General features: G+C 43.5%; 1 pseudogene; it reads left to right on the top strand.

The window, feature by feature from the left end:
* The first annotated feature begins 964 nt into the window (after positions 1-964).
* Positions 965-1,454, top strand: LOC110550455 (small ribosomal subunit protein eS10-like; annotated as a pseudogene).
* The last annotated feature ends 23,556 nt before the right edge of the window (positions 1,455-25,010 follow it).

The raw sequence follows: 25,010 nt of genomic DNA, 5'->3' as shown, positions 1-25,010 counted from the left end.
TGTATCCTCTAGCCCATATATTACCATATTACAAATTCACAATTCTTCAAATCTAAATAATAAACACACATCAGAATTATATATATCACCACATGTATCCAATTTATTTATGATAAACCATTGATTGTGAGAAACAAGGATTTCAGAGAGAATAAAGTGAAGACCTAAGCATCCTAGAATTGATGAAAATCACTAATTGAAAGTGGGATTAGAAAGGTGTGTGATTAGAACTGTGTTAGCTCAGCTGCCAAGAGTGGCAGCAACAGTTCAGTTGGTAATCCTGAGAGCCAATGACCTCCATTTTGTAAATTAGCAAGCCAAAGACCAAGGAAATTGTAACTACTTATTAAATTGCCACTACTAGTAATACTAAATAAAAATATGAGTATCATTTTTATGGCCATTTGCTCTTAGGATATCAAAAATTTCCCAACTAAACCTACCTGCTTAAGAAATGCCACTTTCCAATACCTGTTTTGGTCTGACGTCTTGAAATAATTAATGAGACTGATGTGACTGGAGGAAGTTTCAGAATCTCTGCGTAAGATCACAAAGAGCACTTATTTACTGTCTGGACGTTAGGGGAACTTGATGGAGGAGCTGGTAGCAAAGCCATAAGCTAGGATTGTCTTTACAAACACAGAACGGTGTAACCCAGCCACCATGATGTTTAGCAATTGGTCTTGGAAACTATGGCTGTTCATTTTTTTTAAATTATTCTTGTTTTTTTTTTTTTTTTAAGATATGTTTTTTTTAAAGTTAAGGTCTTAAGAATTCTAGCGCTAGCTAATACTAATAAAATAGAGTTGGAAAAAAAATAGAAAAACTTGATTATTTGTTAAAAAAAATCACTAAACATAAAAACCTAATAGTGATAAAGAAAATCCAAGGAAAGCACCAATTACCAATGTTAAAATTGAAAGAGACTCTTTTCCAATCTCTGCCTTGGACTCTGCAGCAGCCAATGCTGATGCCTAAGAAGAACCAGATTGCCATCTGTGAACTCCTTTTAAGGGAAGGGGTAGTGGTTACCAAGAGAGATGCCCATATGCCCAAACCTGGCAGACAGGAAGGTGCCCAACCTTCACACAATGAAGGCCAGGTGGTCCCTCAAGTCTCAGCACTACATAAAGGAGCAGCTTGCTCTTACGAATGAGAAGATCCAGTAACTACAAGATTACTCAGCCACCTTCAGAGATGGTGCCCGCTACCCAGTACTACTCCTGTCCAGAGACTGGCAAGCCTCCACCCAAAGGTCCAGAGGGTGAGCAACTTACGAGATTCACAAGAGGGGAGGCAGACAGACATCTACAGAAGGAGAGCTGTAATCTGGTGTTGACAAGAGAGCCGAGGCCTGGGCTGGCTCAGCAATCAAATTCCAGTTTAGAGGTGGCTTTGTTTTTGGATGTAATCAGACAGGTCGGGGAAGCTGGAGATTGCTTTGTGTTGAATAAACTTAAAAAAAATTGAAAGAGACATTTTACAGACCCCTCCCAATAATTTAAAGGGATAATAAAACAATAATATAAATTTGACAATTTGGCTGAACTTGTCACACCTTTTAAATAAAACTTTAAAAATTAATGCAATAAAAAATAGAAAACTTGGCCAGGCACATACCTTTAATCCCAGCACTCAGGAGGCAGAGGCAAGGATGTATCTCTATAAGTAAGAGACCTGCCTGGCTACATAGAAATTTCCAGGCCATCCGAAGCTACACAGTAGGAGCCTGTCTCAAAGCTAAACAAATAAGACAAAGCGAAAACCAAACTTTAATATACCTTTATTGAAGTTTTAATTATTAGCTTCAGTGATCAAACTTACTAAATATTTAAAAAGCTGAAACAAAATGTTATAGAAATTCTACCAGGTTTGTAGGGGAACAGAAATTACTTTACAAGTCATAAAGCCAGCATTAATAAAAATGATACACTATTCTTATTAAGGAGCCCTTTAAGATAAAGCCAGAAAGAAAACAAACAGCAGAAGACTACATATATTATTTCCAATGACAAATACTTGATTGTTTTATGCCCAAGATAAAAAGACATAAGGATAATCTCTCTCAAAAACTGTATACAACACTATTCTAATAGCCTGAGTCTGTGCAGTAAGGAAAGAGAAAAAGTATTATTGATTAAAATAAAAAAGCACGTTTTATTTACAGAGAACATATTCATGTATGACAATGTTTAAAGACTCTAAAGCTATTAAAGCAAGGGAACTTTTCAAGGACATAACATATAAAGTCCATATATAAAAATCAGTTGTGTTTCTATATATTCAGGGAGCAATTAAGATAATAAAATTTTAAAGCAATTCCATTTTCAATAGTACCATAAAGTAAAACACTTAAGAATAAATTGAACAAAAAGTTTCAAGTCTTGTTCACTAAAGCCTATATTTTGTCAAGAAAGTGAATAACATAAAGGGAGCCATAGCACACTCGTGTGTTAGTCAGCACGCCTCGCACACTGATGCAGATTCAGCATCACCCCAATCAAAAGCTCTCTGGGTTTTAGAAAATAAAATGATGAAGAAATAAATATATATTTAAAACACTACAAAGAAACAAATAATGTATTCAGGAAAGTCACAGAAATTAGTTCCCAGTACAGTCTGCTCTCCAAGAGGAAGTAACACTTTTAGACCAGGACTCGCCAGCCGCCCTGTGGAGGATCCAGTGCCTTTTCGGCAATGGGAGACAGCAGTCAGAGTCTAACTGGACACTTCCCCATGCCACTTTCAGTCAGGCCTCTAGCTTCAAAACGCTCCTGGCTTGCTTTAGAGTAGACACCCCAAGGCTGCAATGGCCTTCCACGATGCAAATCATTACTGGCCCAGAAAGATTTCATAGTAATCATAACTTCAGGAGGCTCTGTTCTCACCTTTCTATTCTCACTGTCTTTCTTGTGACATTTAAAATTTCCAAACTAGTTACCAGAAGACATAATATGAGCTGTGGCCCCACAGCGAGAGAGACCTCACCTAAATAGCTGATTCCACCCTGCACATGACCTCCCTTTACTCTTCTAGTGGAATGCTAGCCTTGTGAGAGCAGAGGGTTTTGTCATTCTTCTCTGTCATCTAGAAAATGCAGGACACTTAGAACATAACTCATGGATATTTGTTGAACAAAAATGGATTTTACTGTAAGAACATCCTAAAACTGACAAAAATATGATTTTCCTAAAAATGGTGACATGTCTTCCTTTCTCCAAACTTTCCCTTATGCCATTGTTTTAACAATGGTTTGACAGCTTCCTCGGAGATCAAATGGCTTAAATAGATTAGAAGTTAACTTTTATAGTAACAGTAGCAAGGCACATACCACTTTGTTTATATAGATTAATGGATACAGTCCTTCCAGCACCTTGTGAGAGAACTATCATCTTCTTTTCTAAGGGCTAGAAAACTGAGCCAAAAAGAGATTCCCTAGTATTCCCAGAGTACTAGGGAATCATATCATTAAGATATCAACTTAGATTTAAACTCAACCTCCACCTAGAATCTATTCTCTTAACCACTACATTCACACACACACACACACACACACACACACACACAACTTTCAATGTGTCTACAAATCCTCAGGAAAAACTTTAAAGCAAACTATGATTAAGCAGGCCTCAGATTCTGTGTTTCCAGGACTGTGCTGACTGGCCAGGCATTCTACTCCATTCCTCTCTTTTGAGGATCAAAATTGATAAGCAGTCCAAAGTGCAGGAAAGGTCCTACTGGGTTAGTATCCAACTGCCTTCTTCCTTTTCATCAGGTACTTAGGTCACCCTAAAACCGCAAAGGTGGTAAGGAACCATCCATACTATATCGCAACCCTTGGGAAGGATAGAGGGGAAAGTAAGGGGTCACTGCATGACCCTTTGTCCATCTCCTCTGTGATAGCTCCTAGCCGCAAGGAAGAATGGACATGGGGTCTCTAACTGGACTGCCTTCCAGTGAAAACAGGAAGTCCTATTACTTGAGAATCTTCTTGAAAGGAAGAATTGGTGAGACAGCTCTAAGTCTCCAGCACAATAGAGATGAAGGCATCTGACAGCCTCGTCACACCTTGTCTAGCATTTCCTCCCAAAATGATCACATATGCTTCCTCCCTTTTCCCTTTTGCTGACGAGCATCAGATTCCTCTATCTTTAAGAAAACCAAGTTTATAGCTGAGTTTCTTCCTCTAATTCAATCCCTCCAAAATTCTAATCAAGGGTGGTTAATTTTCGTAAAGCCCAAAAGTCAATAGTTTAGGGTGATAAATAATAAACCTTTTAAATTTCTGAGAGCCCACCTTTACTGGTATTTCCTCACCGACCCAACTGTTCCTTAATCACTACCATCTTTAAGGCAGCTCAATGAACGTGGAAACTGCATCTTCAAAGTGATTTATTTTGCTTAAATTCTTCTTTTTCTCTCTAACTGCAAGTGCTGATAAGTAGCTTTTGTTTTCTTATCTCTATTACCACCAGAGAGGCCTTTGGAGAAAAGCTCGTGAAGGTAATTCATTCTACACAGATGTGATTTGAATCAAGTGCGGGCAAAGACCGGGAGGCTCTGTTCAGTTTTACTGGAGCGTCCTGGCCCAAACCTAGCAACTCAAAGACATTTGGATGAGACACCTCGCACAATGCACTTAGCCTTCCAGCAGTCACGGATGAGCTGGCGAGATGTAAAGAATGGAGTCAGCAACTGTGCTCACACAATACATCCAGTCACTCATGCAAGTTAAAAGAAAGGGCTTAGGAAGTCGCCATCTTACTTCTAGAACTTGGGTATTTTTTTTTTTTTAAAGACATTTATCTTCACAGTTAGGAACTATATTTAATGAGACTGGGTGCATAAAAAGGGATAGGGCCACAAACAGGAAATACATTTTAGAAGGCGGCTGTTTACACTCTTTTGAATTAAGACCAAATTTTAAAAAATAATAAATTTAAAAAAATGTTAAGAAAAAACAGAACACACACACAAAGAAGAGCAACAAAGGGACCGAAGATGGAATGACACAGAAATGATCCTCGCTGCGGCCTGCCACCAAAGCCTATAAACTTTTGTTTCTCAATGGGTCAGCCTGCAAATGCAGCCAGCGGAGTTTATTAGAATACATTGTCCAAATCCTTCCTCTTGTTCTTGCTTCTTTCTCTCTTTCTTTTTTCTTTCTTCTGTTCTTTTCTTTTTTTCTATTTGGCAGCCAAAGCACAGGCTCACTTTTGGATGGACCCGAGTTATTTCTAATAACCTTATTATATATATTTTTTTTTCAAAAGATGGCGCCCATCTGTATCTTGACAGAGGTTTAGCTATTGAATGAGCTTTGGCAGACAGCGAGGCAAATGCATTTGCTTTAGCTTTCTCGATAATCAGTGAGTGTCTCTGCAGGCTCGGTTGGTCTGACTGATTGATTGTAAAGACAGTCAGAATGAACAGCTCGACCATCTCACAGCCTGATTTCCCCGCCATGTATTGACCCGGCCCGAGTTACATATGTTACAGTATTTGCAAAGCTGTCAGTGTTGTAAAACACTGACTGGGACCTCACTATTGACAGTGGTTTTATGAGAGCCCATTAAAATTTGAAACCAGATAGCCCTGGCCTGTTTTACATTTTGAAAATTCTTTTCTATGGGGAGAGAGAAGCCATTTATTAGATACGTACACATTCGCACAAACAGCATAGCAGTAAGAACAATGAAAAGACAGCTAGCTCTTCCTGAGAATTCCCTTTGATGTGATTAACTGGGCAGAAACTTGGAGTGAAAGCAGAGAGAGAGAGAGAGCTGGAGCAAGCTTTGTGTGCATGCAACTCTCTTTCTCTCTCTCTCTCTCTCTCTCTCTCTCTGTGTGTGTGTGTGTGTGTGTGTGTGTGTGTGTGTGTGTGGTTGTCATTGTTTTTTTGCTTTTGATTAAATTTTTTTTTTATTTCAAAATGTGAGGCGCCCAAAGCCCAGACTGTTTCGCATCCAAAAAAAGGAGGTGCTGGCATCTGCTGGTAAAAGTAAGCACTGTTTCTGGAACACGCCATCTCGTTAACTCGGGAGATGACCTGGCCTGTCTGGAAGCTGTCTGCGTTCGAGACCTCTGGGCTGATTTATGGCTAGAGCGAAATGGGTCATTTGAAATTGTGGAGCCAGCGGTTTGCTTTCATTCATCTTTAAAGCCTTCAGTTGAATTCAGGACAGATCAGAGGGCGCTCCCCTCATGCTGAATAAGCTTCGGACAGTAGTCATTGAACTCTTCATATGGGACACTAAGGGAATGTGGGAAACTCGAGGCCCATTCAGTCACTGCACACACTTAGTTGAAATTGTGATACACTGGTCACCCTTGGCTAAATGAGGAGCAGAGGTTTAACGAGTTTAACAGGTTGAAATGAGCTGGTGATAGGCAGGGATCAGACTCATTAGTTAGGGCTCCATTTAAACAACTGAGCAGCTTCCCCTAACAACAGAGCTGGGGGGTGGGGTTAGAGATGGGGTAAGCGCCTTTGCTTTCAGCCAGTCATGAGCCACTAAAGGGAGGTTGACCATGGGAAGGAGGGAGTGAGCAATTTTAACCAGCTTTACCACTGACCACCAAACATTGTGGCTGTCCTGGATCCTAGCTACTTTATTTTGAAACTAGTCAGTGCCCACAAGTGACAGGCTTCCGTACCTGAGGAAAATTTCAGACCGTAGAGGGCTCCTGTGGTTCTGCACTATTTCCAAAGCCACAGCTGGTGTGGAGTAGGAGTGTGGCAGTCTCTTTCAGGAAAGATGGACATTTCTTAGTGCCCAAGTCACCAGTGAGCGAACAGATTCAACCCTGTCTATCCTCACAGTGATGGTGGAGGGCTTCTGCCACCCATACTAGCAACTGAAGACTGGAAACATGGGCTTTAGAGAGAAACCTTGCCTTTGTGTCTTGCTGTGAAAGTCTTGCGTGCCCATTTCCTTTTCTCTAAACTACGGACAATAATTTCTAACTCAAGCAAGCATTCCAGGTGTTCCACACGGTGATAGATGCAAACTGTTCAGTGGCTGTTTACTTCTGCAGAGTAAGTATCACTGAGTTCTGCCCTCAGCCTCAAAGGGGACACTAAGCCAGGGGACATCATCCTTTCCAACTGTAGCTGCCACTGTGTGTGTCACACAGATTGTGCCACTGGACTGTAGCCTACCCCATCCCCTTTTGTCTCTCCTCTCTTCTTCTTTCCCTCCATTTGTTTTTGTGCTGGAAGACCTCAGACGTACTAATACCTTTCTTATACGGCAAAGATATCCTACTTCTGATGGATAGACGTTGCACCAGCCAAAATCAGCAACTTTTTTGTGTCTTTGGGGGCTGTTTGCGACAGCTCAGTGCCATGTTCAACATGCTAGTATTCTGATGTAGGCATGTTCATTCTTTATTCCAAGAAGAGTGTCTGAATGAGCACCATTTGACTGATCAGGCACATTCTGTGAAGAAAGGCCAGGTCGTCTGCAGTAGATGGAGATTATGGACAGGATATGGAAAGGCAGAGCAAGTGGAAATGAGGGATCCTTTCCCTTCAAGTGAAAAACCTGTGTCCTTGAGATCTCCATTCAGAACACACTTTCCCCTGAAACTATGGCACAGAGTTTATCGACCCTGTTCCTGCTTCCCTTAGGTGGAGAGGCTTAAGGGAAATGAAGCATTTAGCTTTGGATTCAAATGTGGCTTGTTGGTGCTTGCACATGTGTAACCTTGCAGTGGACATCCCTCCTGGTCTACTAGAAACAGAAACACGGGGGCCCTGCAGCTTCAGAAAGACCCACACAGCGTGCTACCGGCAGGTAAGTCTTAAGGCGAATGATGCCGATATTTTGAAATACCTACCTACTGAGGAAAGGGGGATCCGATTTTGGGTATAAAGTTTTTCCAAGCATAGATTAGACAATGATTTCCAAGTTCTCCTTGTTTTAGTAAGTCGAATCATTCCTTCTCAGTTTCTTCTTCCGCTAAATCACAAACTCTTTAAACTGTTTAGAAAAACACGGTGTCAAGATTAAGCATCCTGAGAGTAGACTTTTTTTAATCACCATTATGTTCTCAACTCACAGCTTCCTATCATTCACCTAGAATTTTAACCTCATTTTGACGAAAGAACAAAGAGTAGTAGCTTTTACATATCAATGGTTAGAATAGGGTAAACTTTCTAAAAAGAGACGATAGCCTTACTGGAGATGCTGAAAAACCTAGAATGTTGGAAATAACATTGTTCTATAGCTTTGGTCAGCCACAACATATATAACATACATGTCATCAGAGAGCTATCTGCAAAGTTGTCTTCTGCTTAATTTCACAGAAGAGGCAAGAAGGCCCTCTCAGCCTTTTTGCCTAATTCTTGCTGTCAGCTAACAGTTTTTGGGATAGTTGCAGGACTCAAAAGTACTCTATATGTTGTGAAACAATAATGAGATGGCTAGAACCACAGCGAAGAAAGAGAACCAATGAAAAGCGATCTGAGCAACATAATGAAAATAAATAGTTCTCCCTACAATGCCCCTCCTGGGAGCAGGTTATGAAAGAGAGCTAGAATCGCAGACTCTGAAATAAAATTATCCAGGGTAGAAAGTAATTAGGAGTGAGTACATGAAAGTCCAGGTTTAATTGTTCTTTTTAATGTAGTGAGAAAAGGCATTTATCATACAACTTTAAGTGAGTGTCCCATTAATGGAGTGTTCCCCCAATGGAATACTATAAATTAATATTTTTATATATCCTGTAATTATTTTGTGAGTAGTACATTTGTGGTGCACTATACTTGGGGGTGTGTGTTAAAAGCATTAATGAGGTAAATTTCATCATTGAAGATACCCCATAACAGTTAACTCTTTATTTGTGCATTTCTGCATTTCTTTATTTATCAATGTCCCAACTCTTGCAGACAGTTGATAGCTGCTTCAGTTTCTAAGCGATCTGTTTCTCATTCTGTTCTAATTTACTTCCTGATATTGATATTTTTTTTTTTTTTTTAGATTTCTCTAGGAAGCACACTTGGGGTCATTCTTTGGTTCTGACCAGTGACTGAGACAGTTAATTTTATTTGCAACCTCAAGCTTCTCTAGAGCAGTGGTTCTCAACCTTCCTGATGCCGTGTTCCTTTAATACAGTTCCTCGCATTATAGTGATGCCCAGCCACAAACTCATTTTCGTTGCTACATCATGACTGTAATTTTGCTAGGAATTGTAACATAAGTATCGTTGTTTTCTGGAATTAGTGACCCTGTGGAAGGCTCATGCATTCTCAAACGGTCACTACGCACAGGTTGAGAGCCCACTGCCCTGGACCCATCAGTTCCAAAGGCTAGAATGTGAAGAGGCGGAGTTTCCCTGCCCTGCTTCAGAGGCAAAACCAGCATCTCTTTCTTTTACATTTGATTCTTCTTGGGAATATGGAGGAACTTTGGGAGGCAGACGACACTGTCCCGGTACAGTTCCATGTGGGGACCTTACTGGTGACAAACTGGTGGCCTTAAAACACTTTTAGAGAGTTGATTCTGAACGTCTCGCTTCTAAATACGCAAATGACAAGGCAACTGTGTTAGCTAGGTTAAACTAAAAACACAGCGTGCTATTTAACCGTGTTAATCTGGCTCTGCCCCCAAGGAATTCCTATATCCTTTTTGAGCCAATGCAAATGTACCCATGGCCTGTATTACGACTCAAATTGCAGTTCGTTTTAAATCCATGAGAGGAGATTTATGGCCTCCAGAATCATAAATCAGCCACTGACTCCCCACATGACCTTGGGCAAATTGCTTAGCCTGCTTGCGTGTCAGTTTCCTCATCTCTACAATGGTAATGCTCAGAGAACCCGCATCTCTGAGGTTCTCGCATAACCTGCCCTGTAATAGGGAGGTGGACAGTGCTGCCCTATAACAGGTGGACTGTGCTCAGTAGGACCCAGCCATTTACAAAGGCATGGTCAGTGCTTACTATTCTTCCTCCCCCAGCTCTGCTGCCTGGGACCATGCAGTCAGATGTTTGCTGTTACAGAGTTTCAGATTCTCCAAGGGTTGGGAAAAGGAAGTAAAATATACACATGCCTTAAACAACTACTCAAGGATATTTGAAGGCTTGCTAGACACCATCCAATGTGAAGAGTCAGACAGTAAATACAACACGGGACAAGAATGTTTAAGCCCCTGAAGTAACTATTCCTTCTTTCAAATCCCAATATTTTCACATTTCATCTTTTGAAGGAAGTCCTTGCTGTTTGCATAAATATGTACATACATACACAACCACAACTGAACTACTAACTGAGTGGGATTAAACTTCCTACCACCAGTTTCCTGTTAGTGGTTTCTGTGTTTACCATTCATGGTGTGGAAATGGAAACAGACCTTGAAGCAGCCGTATTCACTCAGTATCTCCTAACCCACAACGTGCTTACTCATTTTCATTTTTAAAAACATGATGTGGTTCCAGCGAATGGAACGTTCCATGTGTTGTAGGACGGTACTTCCAGCCAAATGTGTTTCTAAGAGATGACACCGCCCCTCTCTTCTTCAGGACACTCTTGTTCTTTCTCATACACACATGTGTGAATGCTCAAATGTAGGCACTCACTCTCCATCCTCCGTAACAACTGGTGAATAAACCCAGAGGCTTCCAAAAGTAGGTGTTGAGTGGGGCATTGGAAGAGAGTGAGTAAATGATGTTTTAACACTAACATGATGCCTAGAGTAGACTTTGAGAAAGAAGTTAATCTCTCAGATAAGATGGAAGTGTTCTGGAGCTGCGCCGACAAGTCTGCTCATTAACACTGAAGATACTGATGAGCTGGACAATCATTGAAAGTGGTTCACGTTTCAGTCTCATGGGATGAGCTGACCTCCAAGATTTATTTTCAAGGTTTTTTAAAAATTAGTTTCTGTTGCAAAGTAAAACTTGGGTGGGCAGAATTCTCCCTATCCCAGGGATCCTGTAGAGACTTATGGTAAGATTTTATGGGGCTGATACTGTTCTCTTTAGAGGGTCATTTCTGCCCAGTGTCTTTCCTCCTCTCAGCCCACGTACACTAGTCTCTAAATCTTCCTCACCCACCTTTGAAAATTTACAGCATATTTCAGCCAGGCTTGGCTTAAAGCCATTGACCTCTGTGGCCTGTGTTATTGACCAGAACACAGCGTCTTTTGCCCACATAATGTATGTCTCTTTATCTCCCTGAAAGGAAAGGAAATGACTCTTGAAATGGCCAGGAACACAATAAAAATGAGAAGCTTTCCCTTTTTTTTTTTTTTTTCCGTCAGTGGTACGTGCTTTAGAAACAGCCATAGTAGAATTAGCATGAACATTGGGTTGTGCTTTGAATGGAGCACTGAAGGGGCGTCCTTGCAAGCAGGCCCTCAAGGCCAGAAGATCCAGCTCAGATAAATTCATGTTCTCTCAACTTTTTACCTTTATGTGAGTGAAATCAGTGGCTTTTCACCAGCACTACCTTGGAGTTAAATCTATAGATTCCTGACTTGGTAAGTCCATCGAGGCAGTCATGAAGACACAGCAGGATTACCCTGTGTTAGGCCTTGGGGTATGCATTGAGGAGAAATCAGAAAAGGTGGAGCTGAGAGAGAGTGAACGCTCATGGAATGTAAACACCTAGCTTATTCACTTGCTGCTAAAGATGGAGCCATCTGCTAGGCTAAAGTGTGAAGCACAGCCAGGCCTAATCCGTAACAGCCCTATCAATACTTGTCAAGTATTAGTCTCAAAAGCCCATGCTGGAAAGTTCTCAGGGGCCCCAGTATCACATTCAATCAGGAACTGGTAGTGTCCCGGAGAAAAATCCTAAACAACAACATTACAGAAAGCGGCACTTAAGAGTTTTACAGCCACGGATGAGACTCTCACCCTCTATGCCTTCACCTCCACGTGGGCACAGTACAAACAGCAGCCTCTGTCAACCGGGGTCTTGAGAAGTGAGATAGCTGCCATAGGGAAATGTGCCATCTGTGACGAGCTATGGCTATAGCCTAGGGTTTAGAGAATGTGTGTGCTGCTGTGGAACACGCTACAGGGCTTGGAGCATTTTGTCAGAACATGCCAGGACTTTGTGGGGAGGCATGTTGGCAGAAGTCCCGAATTAGCAGAGCTGTAACTCACTGAGAGCTGGCCACCCTTGGCCTCCTTAGAGTTTAGTTATCAGTGGAGAGGGCCCTAGGCGGTGCCATCACCCCTCACAGGATCCCAGAATAGACTGTTTCTAAACTCAGACTTATAAACTGGAATCTCGAAAGATCCGTACAAGGCATGTTGCCAATTTTATTTACCCATAGTCTAGCACAGAGAGTCATGCCCAGTTAGCATGAGTTAGGTCCCTCATCGAACTTCTCTTTGCAACTTTACAGAAAATCATAAGTAATCAAAATCCAACCAATATATCTACAACACAACTTCTGCACTGAAGGCTCAGGGATGGAAAGACCATAAGAGCCAGAGGACCAGAAAGTTTGCTGTGAGATTGTGTCTCCTAGAAATATCAGAGGAGAGAGAAGCTACGTCTGTGAAGTTTGTCTAAACATGATCTGACCAACGGCGACACCATAACACAAAAGACATGCTAATGGGGAGCAGAAAAGCACTTGGGACCTCAACCCCTGGACAGAGAGCTACAGGTGATTAAGAAATGCTAAGAACAGAACGGGAGCAATAGTCTTCCCCAGGAAAGAGGGCACTAGCTGGTTATCCAACACCGACTGTTCAGCTATGAAACCACATACATGCAGATAACATTATGGGGACTGAGCAGGCTGTAATTATTTATTTAGGAGTGTGTGTGTGTGTGTGTGTGTGTGTGTGTGTGTGTGTGTGTAAAATAACAATTAAAGAAAAAGAAGCCATGAATTTGAAAGAGAGCAAGGCATAGGGGAGCAATTGGAGGGAGGAAATGGGAAGAAAACAATCTCATCATGTCATTTAATCTCAAAAATAATTATAGTAAAAATAGTAATGGAACCAGAATAACAGAGTCCCATGAAGTTTTTCACTTCTACTAACCGTTATTCATTGCTTATCTTTAATTTCTTTTTATTTATTTATTTAGGGAAAATGCTTAACAAACTGCCAAGGGTTCAAGTAAGTATAGGACAAAACTTTTAATGAAAACTATTCTACTTTTCCCCATAAACTCGAAAAGCACAGCTATTATAGAACTCTATAATAGAGCCTCGCAGTCCAGTGTACAGCACATGGAGGATGCAGGGACAGTTTAAAAGTCACTGTCCCTGAGGGCTCATAACCATGAAAGCCACCATCCCCCCCTGGTCATCTCAGTGTTGAAACAAGGGAGAGAAACAGACAGTTGCAGATTAGCTGACGGGGTCTTTGGAGACATGTGAAAAAGAATGAAACCATTTCAGGGTAGGTGGTCAATTATCTAACTTCCCTGCCAATCCTAAAAGTCCATGGCTAAGGATACGGATGGGAACAGGAACCTTACAACCTGCCTGTCAATCAACCAGAACATAAAACATAAAACCTCTTGGGTTTCTCATTTTTCTTATGGGACAGAACATATCAGAGAGCCTAGAAATTCACGGTTTAAAACTGGGTTTCTGCCATGTTTCAAAAACTGAACACTTGGCCGGGTGATACAGACCTTTAGACCCAGCACTTGGTAGGCAGGAGGATTTCTGTGACTTTGAGGCCCCCTGGTCTACTTAATGAGTTTCAGGAAAGCCAAGGCTGCATAGTGAGACCCTATCTCAAACAAGCGAACAAACGAACAAACAAAACGACGACAACAACAAAACTGAACACTAGACACCAGACTACGACTATGTAACTCAGATATATCCTGAAATTATGGGCTGTGTGGTCTTTTAGACAGAAGTCTGAGAGATTAGCCTGTCTAATGACATGGAATGATGGGCAGGCACACTGTGTCACACACAAAAACTACAATGCTATTTCATTTTTAATCATAACTAACACTTAATGCTATTCATATTGCTCTATTTCACCTTTTCATACATTTTTATTTTTAATGGGATTACTGCTTTTGTATTAAACAAACAATGATTATCACAGCAAAATTGAAACCTGGGTTTCTGAGCCTAGTTACTTAATGGCTGAATTACCAGAGACAGAACATTTCAACAGTCAGGCTGTTTCTTCCACTGAGCTCTCTGAAGGCATTGTAAGATCAGCCTCAGGGGTTAGACACTGGCAGGAAATAATGGATACCTGCATTTAGTCATATTTATAACAGCCATTTATTTTTGTAGAAATACAAATATAAGATGTCTTTGACAGTGCTGATTAGCTATTATATATATATATATATATTAGACTTTTGAGCACATTGTTATCTAATCATTTTTGATAGCTTAATTGAAATGCAATTTTAAATTTTCTAAAATTAGAAGTAAACACTTCTATTATTACAAAACAAAATTTTCTTTTCCAAATATCCTAATCTAAAATCTATCTCTAGATCAAACAGGGAGTCAAAGTCTTGCGGAGTTATTTCTCTAATGTGCACTTGAGTGTGATACTAGCAATTTGGGCTGACAATTTTTCTAGTGGGAACGAAAACTACGATTTAACACATTCCAATGATACCACTGAGGTTGTAATCACACTGCATCATCTTGAAAACCTTCAGGAGAAACTCCACTCTGAATTCCATAGTAAAGGACAGCCAAAATCCTCCCAGAGAGCTGGTTGGTCTGTTTCCACCCTGAGAACCTTATGAATGGCCTGACTGACCCGTTTTCAGTTGTTCTCACACGGCTCAAATCCAAACGTGTAGCCCAAGTGCAACAGATGTGTGAGCCTATGTGAGATGGGTGCGTCCACGGGAGATGTGTTTTTAAAGCTAACTCCTAATAGTTTGCCTCTTGCTTGGGAAAAAAAAAAATTCCACTACAGCCATACATATGCCTGGGAACAAATCAGTAAGGACAGACATTAAGGGTCTCAGAACAGGAGCCTCTTATTCCTGGCTTTCTTCCTCTGCCCTCATGGAGATTCAACCTCTTTTATCTGTTTGTTTTGGGTTCTTGAAGCAGTTCTCTCCATAAATCTAGATAAGAGGATTAACCTCCCTTTCTCCCATCTATCAATCTCAGATAACGCGTCTAGACACCTTAATATCGGAAGGGGAAGATTCAGCATCCAAGCTTCTTCCTCCACCAAGTATTTTATATTTATCGTTTCTACTTCTATGATTCCCACCTTTGAAACTTTAAAATAATATATCTGCCCTTTCATTAGGGGTTCCAACTCCCTGATCTTTAACCATTTCTAGAATCACGAGCTGTCACTTTTAAACATGAAGACAACTAATGTAAAAACAGTAAAGGCCAGCAAGCGATGAGGATGGACATAAAGCTTAAGAGTTCAATGGTCCCAGAAAGCATAAGGGGTGGCTGGGTGGGCATTGGACATGGTAGTTAAGCCTTCAGTTTCCTCGCCTGTTAGTCTCCTGTATGGTTAAACTGCATGTGTGAGCTCAGCAGGCTGTTTGCAGTGAATGAGCAGCTGACTTGAAACCTTAACTTTGAGTTTGTCTTTCTTAAAATTTGTGGTGCGTTTGTCAAATATTTGTTCCCCATGGAAAACTTTCTGTCTGCATCACATAAATCTCTGGGTCCATTTTAAGAATCAAAGGTGGTAAGCTTTGACTTCGGTTTATGGTATTAGACACATGGATCCATTTCTGGAACTCCATGGTACACAGTTGCACCTTTCCAGGGGTTCTCACATTAGAACACACTACAAATGGGGAAATTTCAAAGACAGTGTATAAAAACTATGACAAAAACATCAGCAACAGGGAGAAGATATGGACCCTTCACCGTTCAGCAGCAGCCAGGCACCACAGTGAGCTAGGTCCTAGAGCTCAAGCCCGAGACTGCAAACCATACAGAATTAACCCTGCACTAAAGGGCAGATGAATAGCGGGAGTAGTGACTGAGTGATGGGGTCAGATGGTGGGGTGTGTTTGTATTTTCTAGTTTTCAAAAAATGGGATGAAGTGGGGCGGGTGAGTTGGCTTAGTGAGTAAGCCTGAGGGACAGGGTTGGCACCCACAGCAGCCACCTGAACGCTGGGTAGGCATGTAATCTCCACTGCATGGTTAACCCTCAGAGTGAGCTGGCTCGCTAGACCAGCCCGGCTTGCAAGCTCTGCTTCAAGTGAGATACCCTCCTCAATACATATGTAGAAAATCAATCCAGGAAGACACCAGAAATCTACACACACACACACACACACACACACCCATGTACACTCCCACACCACAAAAACACATACATCTAAAAGAAAAAGAGAAAATAGAGTAAACCTTTAGTTTGTATTTTTGACCCAGTTTCTCTCAAACCTGTTGCCCCTCAGGGCTAGGTTTGTGGCTGGTTTTGCCATTGTTTTTCTTTCTTTTCTTTTTATAAATTTTACTTCCTTTATACCCTCTGGAGTATCCTGTGCTGCTCTGAACCAAATTCTTTTGCAGCCAGAACTTCGTGCTTTGCAGAAGCTCTTGGTCTAGTCTTCATGATAATCTCATCTAGCAGTGTTCCCGAAAACACATCGCTTGTGTTGAGTCCTCCCCTCTATGATTCCCTACACAGATACTGCACATTGTGCAAGCAGCCCGAGTGGTGAACGGGCAGGTAGGATTTGGCCCAACATTCACAACTCTTTCAACCTGCCTTGGCCAAGCTTCATCCATATTACTGAAAGGAGGACCCAAATTAATACGTTTTTGTTGTTACTATTTATTATTATGTTATTGTTTACTTTTGTTGTTGTTACTATTTATTATTAACGACTCCACCAAAGAAACCCACCAAAGACACTAGGAACCACAAGTCTCGTCCTTTCGACCCAGCTAGTTCTCCCTCCTATACCCCAAACTTCCTTTTTTTCATCCTCAACCAGGCCCACAGGCACCCCAGGATAGCTATGCAGGCCTGCAGCTCAGCGGTGAAGTCATAAACTAGTTTAAAGGGCAGCTTTTGTTTGTCCTAACTCCTTCCTGCGGTTCTACAGTGTGAAGTCTGCCTTTGGCAGAGTCCCTGTCGAACACTCAAAAGGTTGGAGGAGCCTGGGAGGCCAGCACTCCCGCCCTGGGTTAATCAACCATCCCCAGGGCCCTCTTGAGGAAAAAAAAAAAGTTCCAGGTCTTTAAAGAGCTCCTGGAAGTTGAGGGTAACATTTCCTCTTGAAAGCTCTTCGCCACAGGTCCTCTCAGGGCTACACTTGAGTGAAACCCCCAAAGGAAATTACCACTTAAATTAGGCAGGATGTGCAGACTTCTGGCCTGGTGCTGCAGGAGCCTGGGGCTAGCCCAGCAGAGAGCATCCTGGCTGTGCTGTACTGCCGGCTGCCAGAGCCGAGGCTGGGGGAGAGCAGACCTGGGGAAATCTGGCTAAAGCTCTCCAATGCTTTCCGCACAAGACCCTCTCTAAACAGAAGGGACAGGTGCTAAGATGGGGCATTAAGGTCTAGCCACCCTTACACCTGCCCTTACCCTGGTAGGTGCTCGGGCCTCACTGACAGCCAGGCTGAGGGCTCTCGGAAAGCAAGACCCTGTGCTGTTTTCATTCCCTTTGAACATCTATTTTGTTGGATTTTTTTAAAAATGTGAGTATAATTTAAGTATCACAAAATTCACTCTTTAAAAGTTGTACTGCTTGGTCAGCTCTTCCTAAGTATAACCATAGGCTCCAATGGCCATAAAACCAAGTCTAGAACATTCTCAACATCACCAGACTACTATCCCAGCTGCCCCCACAGCCCTTTGCTCCCCCTCCTCTTCTCATCAGTAGTCAGCCCCTATTCCTCTCTGCCCCATACTCCTTGCTCCTCTCCTCCTGTCTGCCTCCATGGCTTTGCCTGTTGGAAACCTTTAGATCTTTGTGCCCAGGTCTTTCGTGCAGCGTTGTATGCCCAAGGTTCACCCATCTTGTAACAAGGCGTATTCTGTTCCTTTTTAATGTGAGATACTGCATTGTGTGGTGCTATGCATTTATCAGCTCATCAGTTGCTCAACATGGAGGTTGTTTGGAGTTTTTAGCTGTCTCAAATAACACTGCTGTAAATGTAGGTTAAATGCTTTTGAGTTGCAGTATGTTTATTTGAGCATACAACTAGGGGTGCTGCTGCCTGATCCTATGTCAACCAACCATGGAGCCTTTGAGAGATCTGTTTTTGCCTGCCTGAGGCACAAGTTCCAGCCCCTGGAACTTTCACCAACTAGATGAATAAGTGGGATGGATGGGTAGGATAGACAAGAACCATTATCAAGTAAGTGTGCTTATAAACCTTTACATGCGGAAATATTGCACATTCATTTATAAACAGGCTTACTGTTGCTCTTAAGAAACTGTAAATTTCTAGTCTGGGGTCTATGGAAAGGCTGGCTCCTAGATGGCTGTTGTACTTTCAAATAGCCAAACAAATCTTTAGCAAACAAAGAACAAAACAGGAGATATCAAACTACCTGACTTCAAAATATAATGCAGGGCTGAAAAGATGACTCGGCTGTTAAAGGCACATGCACAAGTCCAGGAGCCGGCAACCTGATCGAACCCACCCCTACAAATTGTCCTCCGACCTCCACATGTGCATCATGGCACCCACGTGCTTCCTGCAAAACAAATTATACCATAATAAGCATTGTGTGTGTGGTATATATTGCATATATATTTATATTACATGTATTTATATGGAGGATCTGAGGGCATGGCTGCTTATGCATGAGGACCTGAGTTCAGATCCTCAGGACCCAGGTTGAGAAAAAAGTAAAAAACAACTAGACATGGTTATGAACATCTGTAACTCCAGCACAAAGGGCAGAGAGAAGCATATCCCTGGAGCTCACTCACTGGCCAGATGGGCCGAAAGGCAATCTCCATGTTCAATGAGAGATCCAGTCTCAAATAAGAACATGCAGAGCAACTGAGGAGGACCTCCTGACGTGAACTTCGGGGGGGGGGGGCCCACACACGCACGAACATGTATTCATACACTAGCACACATGTATCCAAAGACAACAAGGGCTTGAAATAACAGAATATCCCCCCCCCACACACACACACATGAGTCCAGTGATTGGACATAAATCCAGGCATCTGCAGCCGACTGATGAGCTAAGGACATGAGCTAGGGAAAGGATTGTCTTTTTATGAAAGAATGCAAAGAAAACCAGACATCCGTGTGCGAAAGAAGGAAACTAGACTTCCTTCTCTTATAGAAGGATGTAGCAGTTCCTAACACTATTAAAAATACAACTGCCGTAAGGCCCAGAATCCCCTCTCTGGAGTGTGCCCTGCCCCTTGCTCTGACATCAGCAGGGGAAGACAGTGTTTCACACGACTCTCTCCCATGCTCTGGCTCTTACAGTATTTCTTCCCCTTCTTCATTCATAGGCATGCCTACCTTTCAAATGTGATTAAGGTGAAGTGCTCAACCGACTTTGACGGGCTTCATGATTACAAAGCCCACTGATCTTTTAGGAAGAACACGGAACACACTGAATTAGGTGGGTGAGATGAAGATGGATGCCCCCCCCAAAAAAAAGAGCCTTGGAGGAATCAAAATTGCTTTGTCTGCCTATCTCAGCTCTGACTAGGATGTACCAATCTGTCAGGCTCTGAGGCCAGTGCTTTTAGCACTGTATCCTAGCCAGAAACTTTCCCTCCACCTCTTAAGTTTTGAGCTGAGTGTGTCATTTTAGAAATTTCTAGAAATCCTGCTGGCTTCTCGTAGACATTACCCATTTTAACAGCATCCACATGCCCCAGCTCAAACTTTGAGTGTGCCCCATTTTTCAGTTTAGAAGGTTGTCAGGAATGGGGGGGGGGGTTGGGGTGGAGCGGGGGAGCTAGAATTTGCTTCCTGGCTGTGGGAAGAAAGGCTAGCCCTCCTCAGAGAGATTTCCAACCAAGCTTCACTTTCTCTGTGCAACCAGCTCAGGGTCCCCAGGACAAAGCCAGCTTAGCTTCTGAGGGCCCTGGCACAAGGCCAGTTCCAGGGGTGAGCAGGGGGGCCCACCTCTGGAAGACAATAGCTCCTTGCCCCTGGCCAGGTGCAGCAGGGCCTTCGCAGCAGCAGATTGTGGAGCTGAGAGAGGAAGGCTCTTTGTGAGCTCGGAGCAGCAGCAGAGGCGGGCGGCGCGCGCGCGGGGCGGGGGGCGGGGGGGGGTGTCTTTGATTTGACTCCTCTCGGAGCTCCCGGCAGTCCACTTTCAGGAGACTTTCTTGGGATTCAAGTCACACCCCATTGGATTTCACTTCGACCCGAAAACTCACAGCGAAGGTCAGCTGAAACAGCTGATTTTGGCTGCCTCTCCCTCCAGAGCCATTAATCATGCTAGTGCCACCGTGAAACAAGAAGCGAGACGAGAAACTGGGCCCATCCTGCTATCCTTTGCCACACGTGTGGTGAGGAGCCGGGTGGGACAGAGTAGGGATTTCCTACCTACCTGCTTGGGTCCTTCCACCATGAAACGTTTTCATCACAGCACTGAAACGTGCTTCCTCCTTAGGCTTTTAAGCTGTTGGCCCCGGACACAAAAAAAGCAACAATAAACAGTTGTATAGGCTGAGCGGGGGGGGGGGGGGGGGGGGGGGGGGAGTGTTCTTTCTAACTAAACGGGATCCTCTCCTCTGCATGTTTTGGTAGCAGGCCCTGAAAGGCGGAGGTACTGATGAAAGCCACCAGGTGAGGCCCCTTCTGATTTTCTGGTAGATCTAACGGAAGATTTAGTTCCTCCTGGGTGGAGGGCCCCCTCTCTCTCTCAAGCCGCAGCCCTGCTGCCTACCCTTTCTTGTTGAGCTTAAATCCCATTAACTTTATTGGCGCCATCTGCCCAAGGGGATCATAGACCTCTAAATGGTGTGAAAAGAGGCTTGGGATACCCTCTTCCTCCCCGGGCTAGAGCAGCCTTCCCCTCTGCTCTCCACTGGGGGGCGGGCAAGGTCTGGCCCCGTCTCTTCCCTCGGCTTCTGCAGGAGGTGGCTAAGTGCAGTATAAAATTGATGCAGTCTTCCTGATGCCTTGGGAAAACTCTCCGGTTTTTTCTCCAATGCTCTCTGCATTGGTTTTTGTTGTTTTTCTTTTTCTTTCTTTCTTTCTTCCTTTCTTCCTTTCTTTCTTTCTTTCTTTCTTTCTTTCTTCCTTTCTCTCTCTCTCTCTCCCTCTCTCTCTCTCTCTCTCTCTCTCTCTCTCTCTCTCTCTCTCTCCCTCTCTCTCTCTCTCCTCTTTCTTTCTCTCCGTTCTTCTTTTTGCTTTCGGTTCAGTGAATTGCCTATCCGATGCAATACGGGGAGAGATGGCAGGTTTGGGCAATCGGCTTGGCCTTCATTCACACCACGGAGTATTTCTCTTAAACCAGTCTTCCGAGAGTATTCAGATTTCCGCGTCTGAGGCTGCCCTCCGCAACCCCGGTGATTAATGTATACGCGCTGCATCACCCCCAAGTTTACTCGGAGCTGAGCTGTAGTCTAGGGATAAAGTGAACACCTGGGCAATGACAGAACATTTAAAAATTGTGGGAAGGACCTGAAAGAGCATGTCTGCGCTGGGCAATAGGGCTTTGCTGGCGCGGAACATCCAGAATCCTTGCAAAGAGAGCTGCAAGATCCAAACCCCGTCGGCTCAAGACTTTTCTCTCTCTCTCTCTCTCTCTCTCTCTCTCTCTCTCTCTCTCTCTCTCTCTCTCTCTCACAAGGGTGTTGAATGAGAGGCGGCATATAATTTTCGCGGAGAGAAAAGGAGATAGAAAATGGTGAAGTCGAACAAAGGGGCCGGAAGAAAAAGCAGAGAAACAAAAGTGGTCCTGCTTTTGCTGGGTGCAGCGCCTCCTCCAGGGCTAGCTCGGCTCTCTCCCGCCATCTAGTGGTCGCAGCTCGCTGCTGCAGCACTAGCGTTTGTGGGTGCCGTGTGGGAGATGCAGGGAATCTACCTCCCAGTCTGAAGAGGAGACTGACTCTCCAACACAAAGGGTAACCTGAGCCTTTTCCGCGCGCGGAAGACTTTGTTTTGATTTGAAATACTGAGCAATTAAAGAACAGATGTGTGTCTTGCTCAGACTGCAGGCCAACGGAAGTTGAGCTTGGAAATTCCCCAACCCCCAGCCAAGTTCTTTAAAAGGGTTCATGTGTGTAGCTCACGATTAGATCTCTGTTAGGAAAGGCCAGCTCAAAGTCTATTTACTTCCGTTTTCTGACACTAAACAGAAGACACACAGTCTTCTTTTCTAAGGGGAACTGGCAGGGACCATCATGTCATCAGGATCCGACGACCTGGATACTGGGGTAGCCTCTAAGAATTAGCTCTCTGTGAACAAAACAGTTTGGGGGGCGCCACCCCCTCCCGCTGAGATATCCCCACTGTCAAATAAATATTTCCAGTTCCCAATGGCCAAATTCAGCATTCGCTGGTTAATATTTAAAGGTAGTAACAGGATTCAACGACGGATATTATAAACTTTGGAACGCAGCTGAAGCAGGAACCGAAGTGTTAGAAATAAAGTTCGTGCATGCGAGGTTACCCTTCTAGAAGTTAAACGTTTACCCTTAATGATCATGCTTGCCAATGTCGAAAGCTCTCATGTATGTTAGATTTTAAGAAAATATATCTGTGCTTCCATATAGAACATAAACAACAACCATGAGCATCTTAACAGCGGCCTACTCTCTCCCAGACTCCTCTGTGTTCTAAGGTCACTAGGCATGTGTACACCCTTGTCTGACTGAGGAGGGTATGTACAGATGGAGACCAGGGAAGTTTGGATACTCTTTGTAGCTCATCTGCAGGGGACAGTAGGACCATTGTCCCTCATGGGGTTGGCAGTGCCAGCTCTTTATATATATAAAATGGATATTTTATACATAAAATCGATATTTTTATATATGTATATATAATATTTTTTTCATATGTCACGTTTGATGCACGGGTGTGTTCTGGGACCAAATCTCTGGGGAACTGACTCCCTGTGACCTTCAAGGCCTGCATGAAGAATGAACCCGAATCAGTCAGAGGAACACAGGTTGGGTCTACCCTTACTGCTGCTACAGACCTGATCCTTTCCCTTAGACAAGGGAACCGGAGGAGGCTGAGGAGAAGGCAGGCCACAAGGGCTCTGTGGACACAGAATAGCGATGACTTGGAGTTGGTGAGCGTTCCTGTGAAGATGTGGCTTCACGGCGCCTTAGAGATTCAATCTCCTCTCCCCATTTGTTCATCCTGAGCCCAGCCCTGAAACATTACCTTCTGCGGGCAATGAAAGGTATTTATCTTGAAATGAATGATACGCGATCCTTACAGCTCTTGAAAAGGAATTGTAAGGGCTCCGTTTTGAAGCAACGATGCACATAATAGCTGATTGGATTTATGGCGACGTCAACTGGGGCCTTTTGCAAATCCATCTTCAAAAATTTAAGCTCCAAAAGTCTGGGAATGGTTGAGTTGGGAGGATGGCCACAAGTTTGAGGCCAGCAGACGACACAAGGGGTTCCAGGCCAGTGTGAGTAAGGCCTTATCTAAATAACTAGATAAAGACTAAAAATAAACTAAACTCCAGCCGAATGGGTGCCGATAGGACCTGCTGTGGCTTAAGCCTTGAAGTGAGCAAAGATGGCTAATGGCACCATCCTCCCAGGTGCTCCCAATCACTGTTAACACCAACATCCTCAGAGGCTCAGTCACATGCTTGTTGCACCAACATAAGGACTTGGGTTCCAGTCCCGAGCACCTACATAAAAATCTGGGCACTGCAGCCCCTGTAATCCCAGCATGGGGGTGTAGAGGCAAGTGGATCCTTAAAACTCATGTGGCAGCTAGTCTAGTCTAATTGATTTGCTCCAAGTTCAATGAGAGATCCTGTCTCAAACAAACAAACAAACAAACAACTGACATTTTAAAGCACCCCATGAAACCTCTACCCCCTGTCCCTACACACACACACACACACACACACACACACACACGAGTACAAAGACTTGTATAACCACCCTGCCCACCTTTCAGATGAAGATCTGATGATGACACTGTTTTAGCAACTCAAGAGCATAAGACACGGAAAGAGGAGGAGCAAGAAGCAAGACGCAAGACAAAAGTGGAGTGAGGGAGCCTTCTGAAAGCAGCCATCATGGCAGGGCTCTGGAAAAGAGTCCTGCCAGTCTATGAGGTTGGCTGTGACCCAGCTGCATAACTGCTCTAAATGAGCTCTCTCTCTCGTGAGCTGACCAAAGAGGGCGTCTTGGATGCTGTCTCTTTTGCTATGTGCAAAATAGCTGGACAAACCTCTCCCTGCCTGAGCACAGCAATCCTCAGCCACTCTGCTGCCCCGGTGGGGATGATTGTGGTACAACAAGGTGACAAGAAGGTTGTTTCTCTTCATCCTCGTTTTTCCTACCATCTTCCTTTTGAGAAACGATCCCAACCTCTAGTAATGTTTCCCCTTAGAGGCATGATCAGCACTTGGCATCATCCAAATGGGACCACCACAGTATTCTTCATTCCAAGGGTTCATCCTACTTTGCGATTTCACCATCTCCAGGTGAATGTGTGTGGGCTTGGGGCTGCTTAAACCATGGGCAGCAGAAGTGATATGGTGCATCTTCCAAGGAGGAGGAGGAAATGGCAAAGGGCTCTCTCCTTGGTATGTGGTGAGATGTACCGGCAGGAGGCTCGGTCGGGGAAGTTTCCCAGAGGGTTAGCTGCTTTTCCTTCATCTCTGCTGGGGTACCACCTCCACTGAATGGTGTTACATATTTAAGAAGCGACAAGGGCTGAGGATCTAGCTCAGCAGGGGGTGCTTGCATAGCACATGTGAGACTATGTCTGCTTAGTCCCCAGTACCTCAAAACAGATAGACAGAAAGACAAAGACAACAGCAACTCAGTGAAGATGTTTAGGGAGCAATTTGCCGTGCGTAAGTGACACCTTTTGTACAGGGCAATCAAACAAAGGCATGGAGAACAGAACTATTCGGAGTCCTCTGTCTGGTTAGACACCTTTCAGGACATAAAGAATAAGAGACTTAAAAA

This window comes from Meriones unguiculatus, chromosome 12 (assembly GCF_030254825.1).
Source record: "Meriones unguiculatus strain TT.TT164.6M chromosome 12, Bangor_MerUng_6.1, whole genome shotgun sequence".
NCBI classification, from domain to species: Eukaryota; Metazoa; Chordata; class Mammalia; order Rodentia; family Muridae; genus Meriones; species Meriones unguiculatus.
Note: the sequence above shows the minus strand (reverse complement) of the source record. Positions and strands in the feature narration are given on the sequence as shown.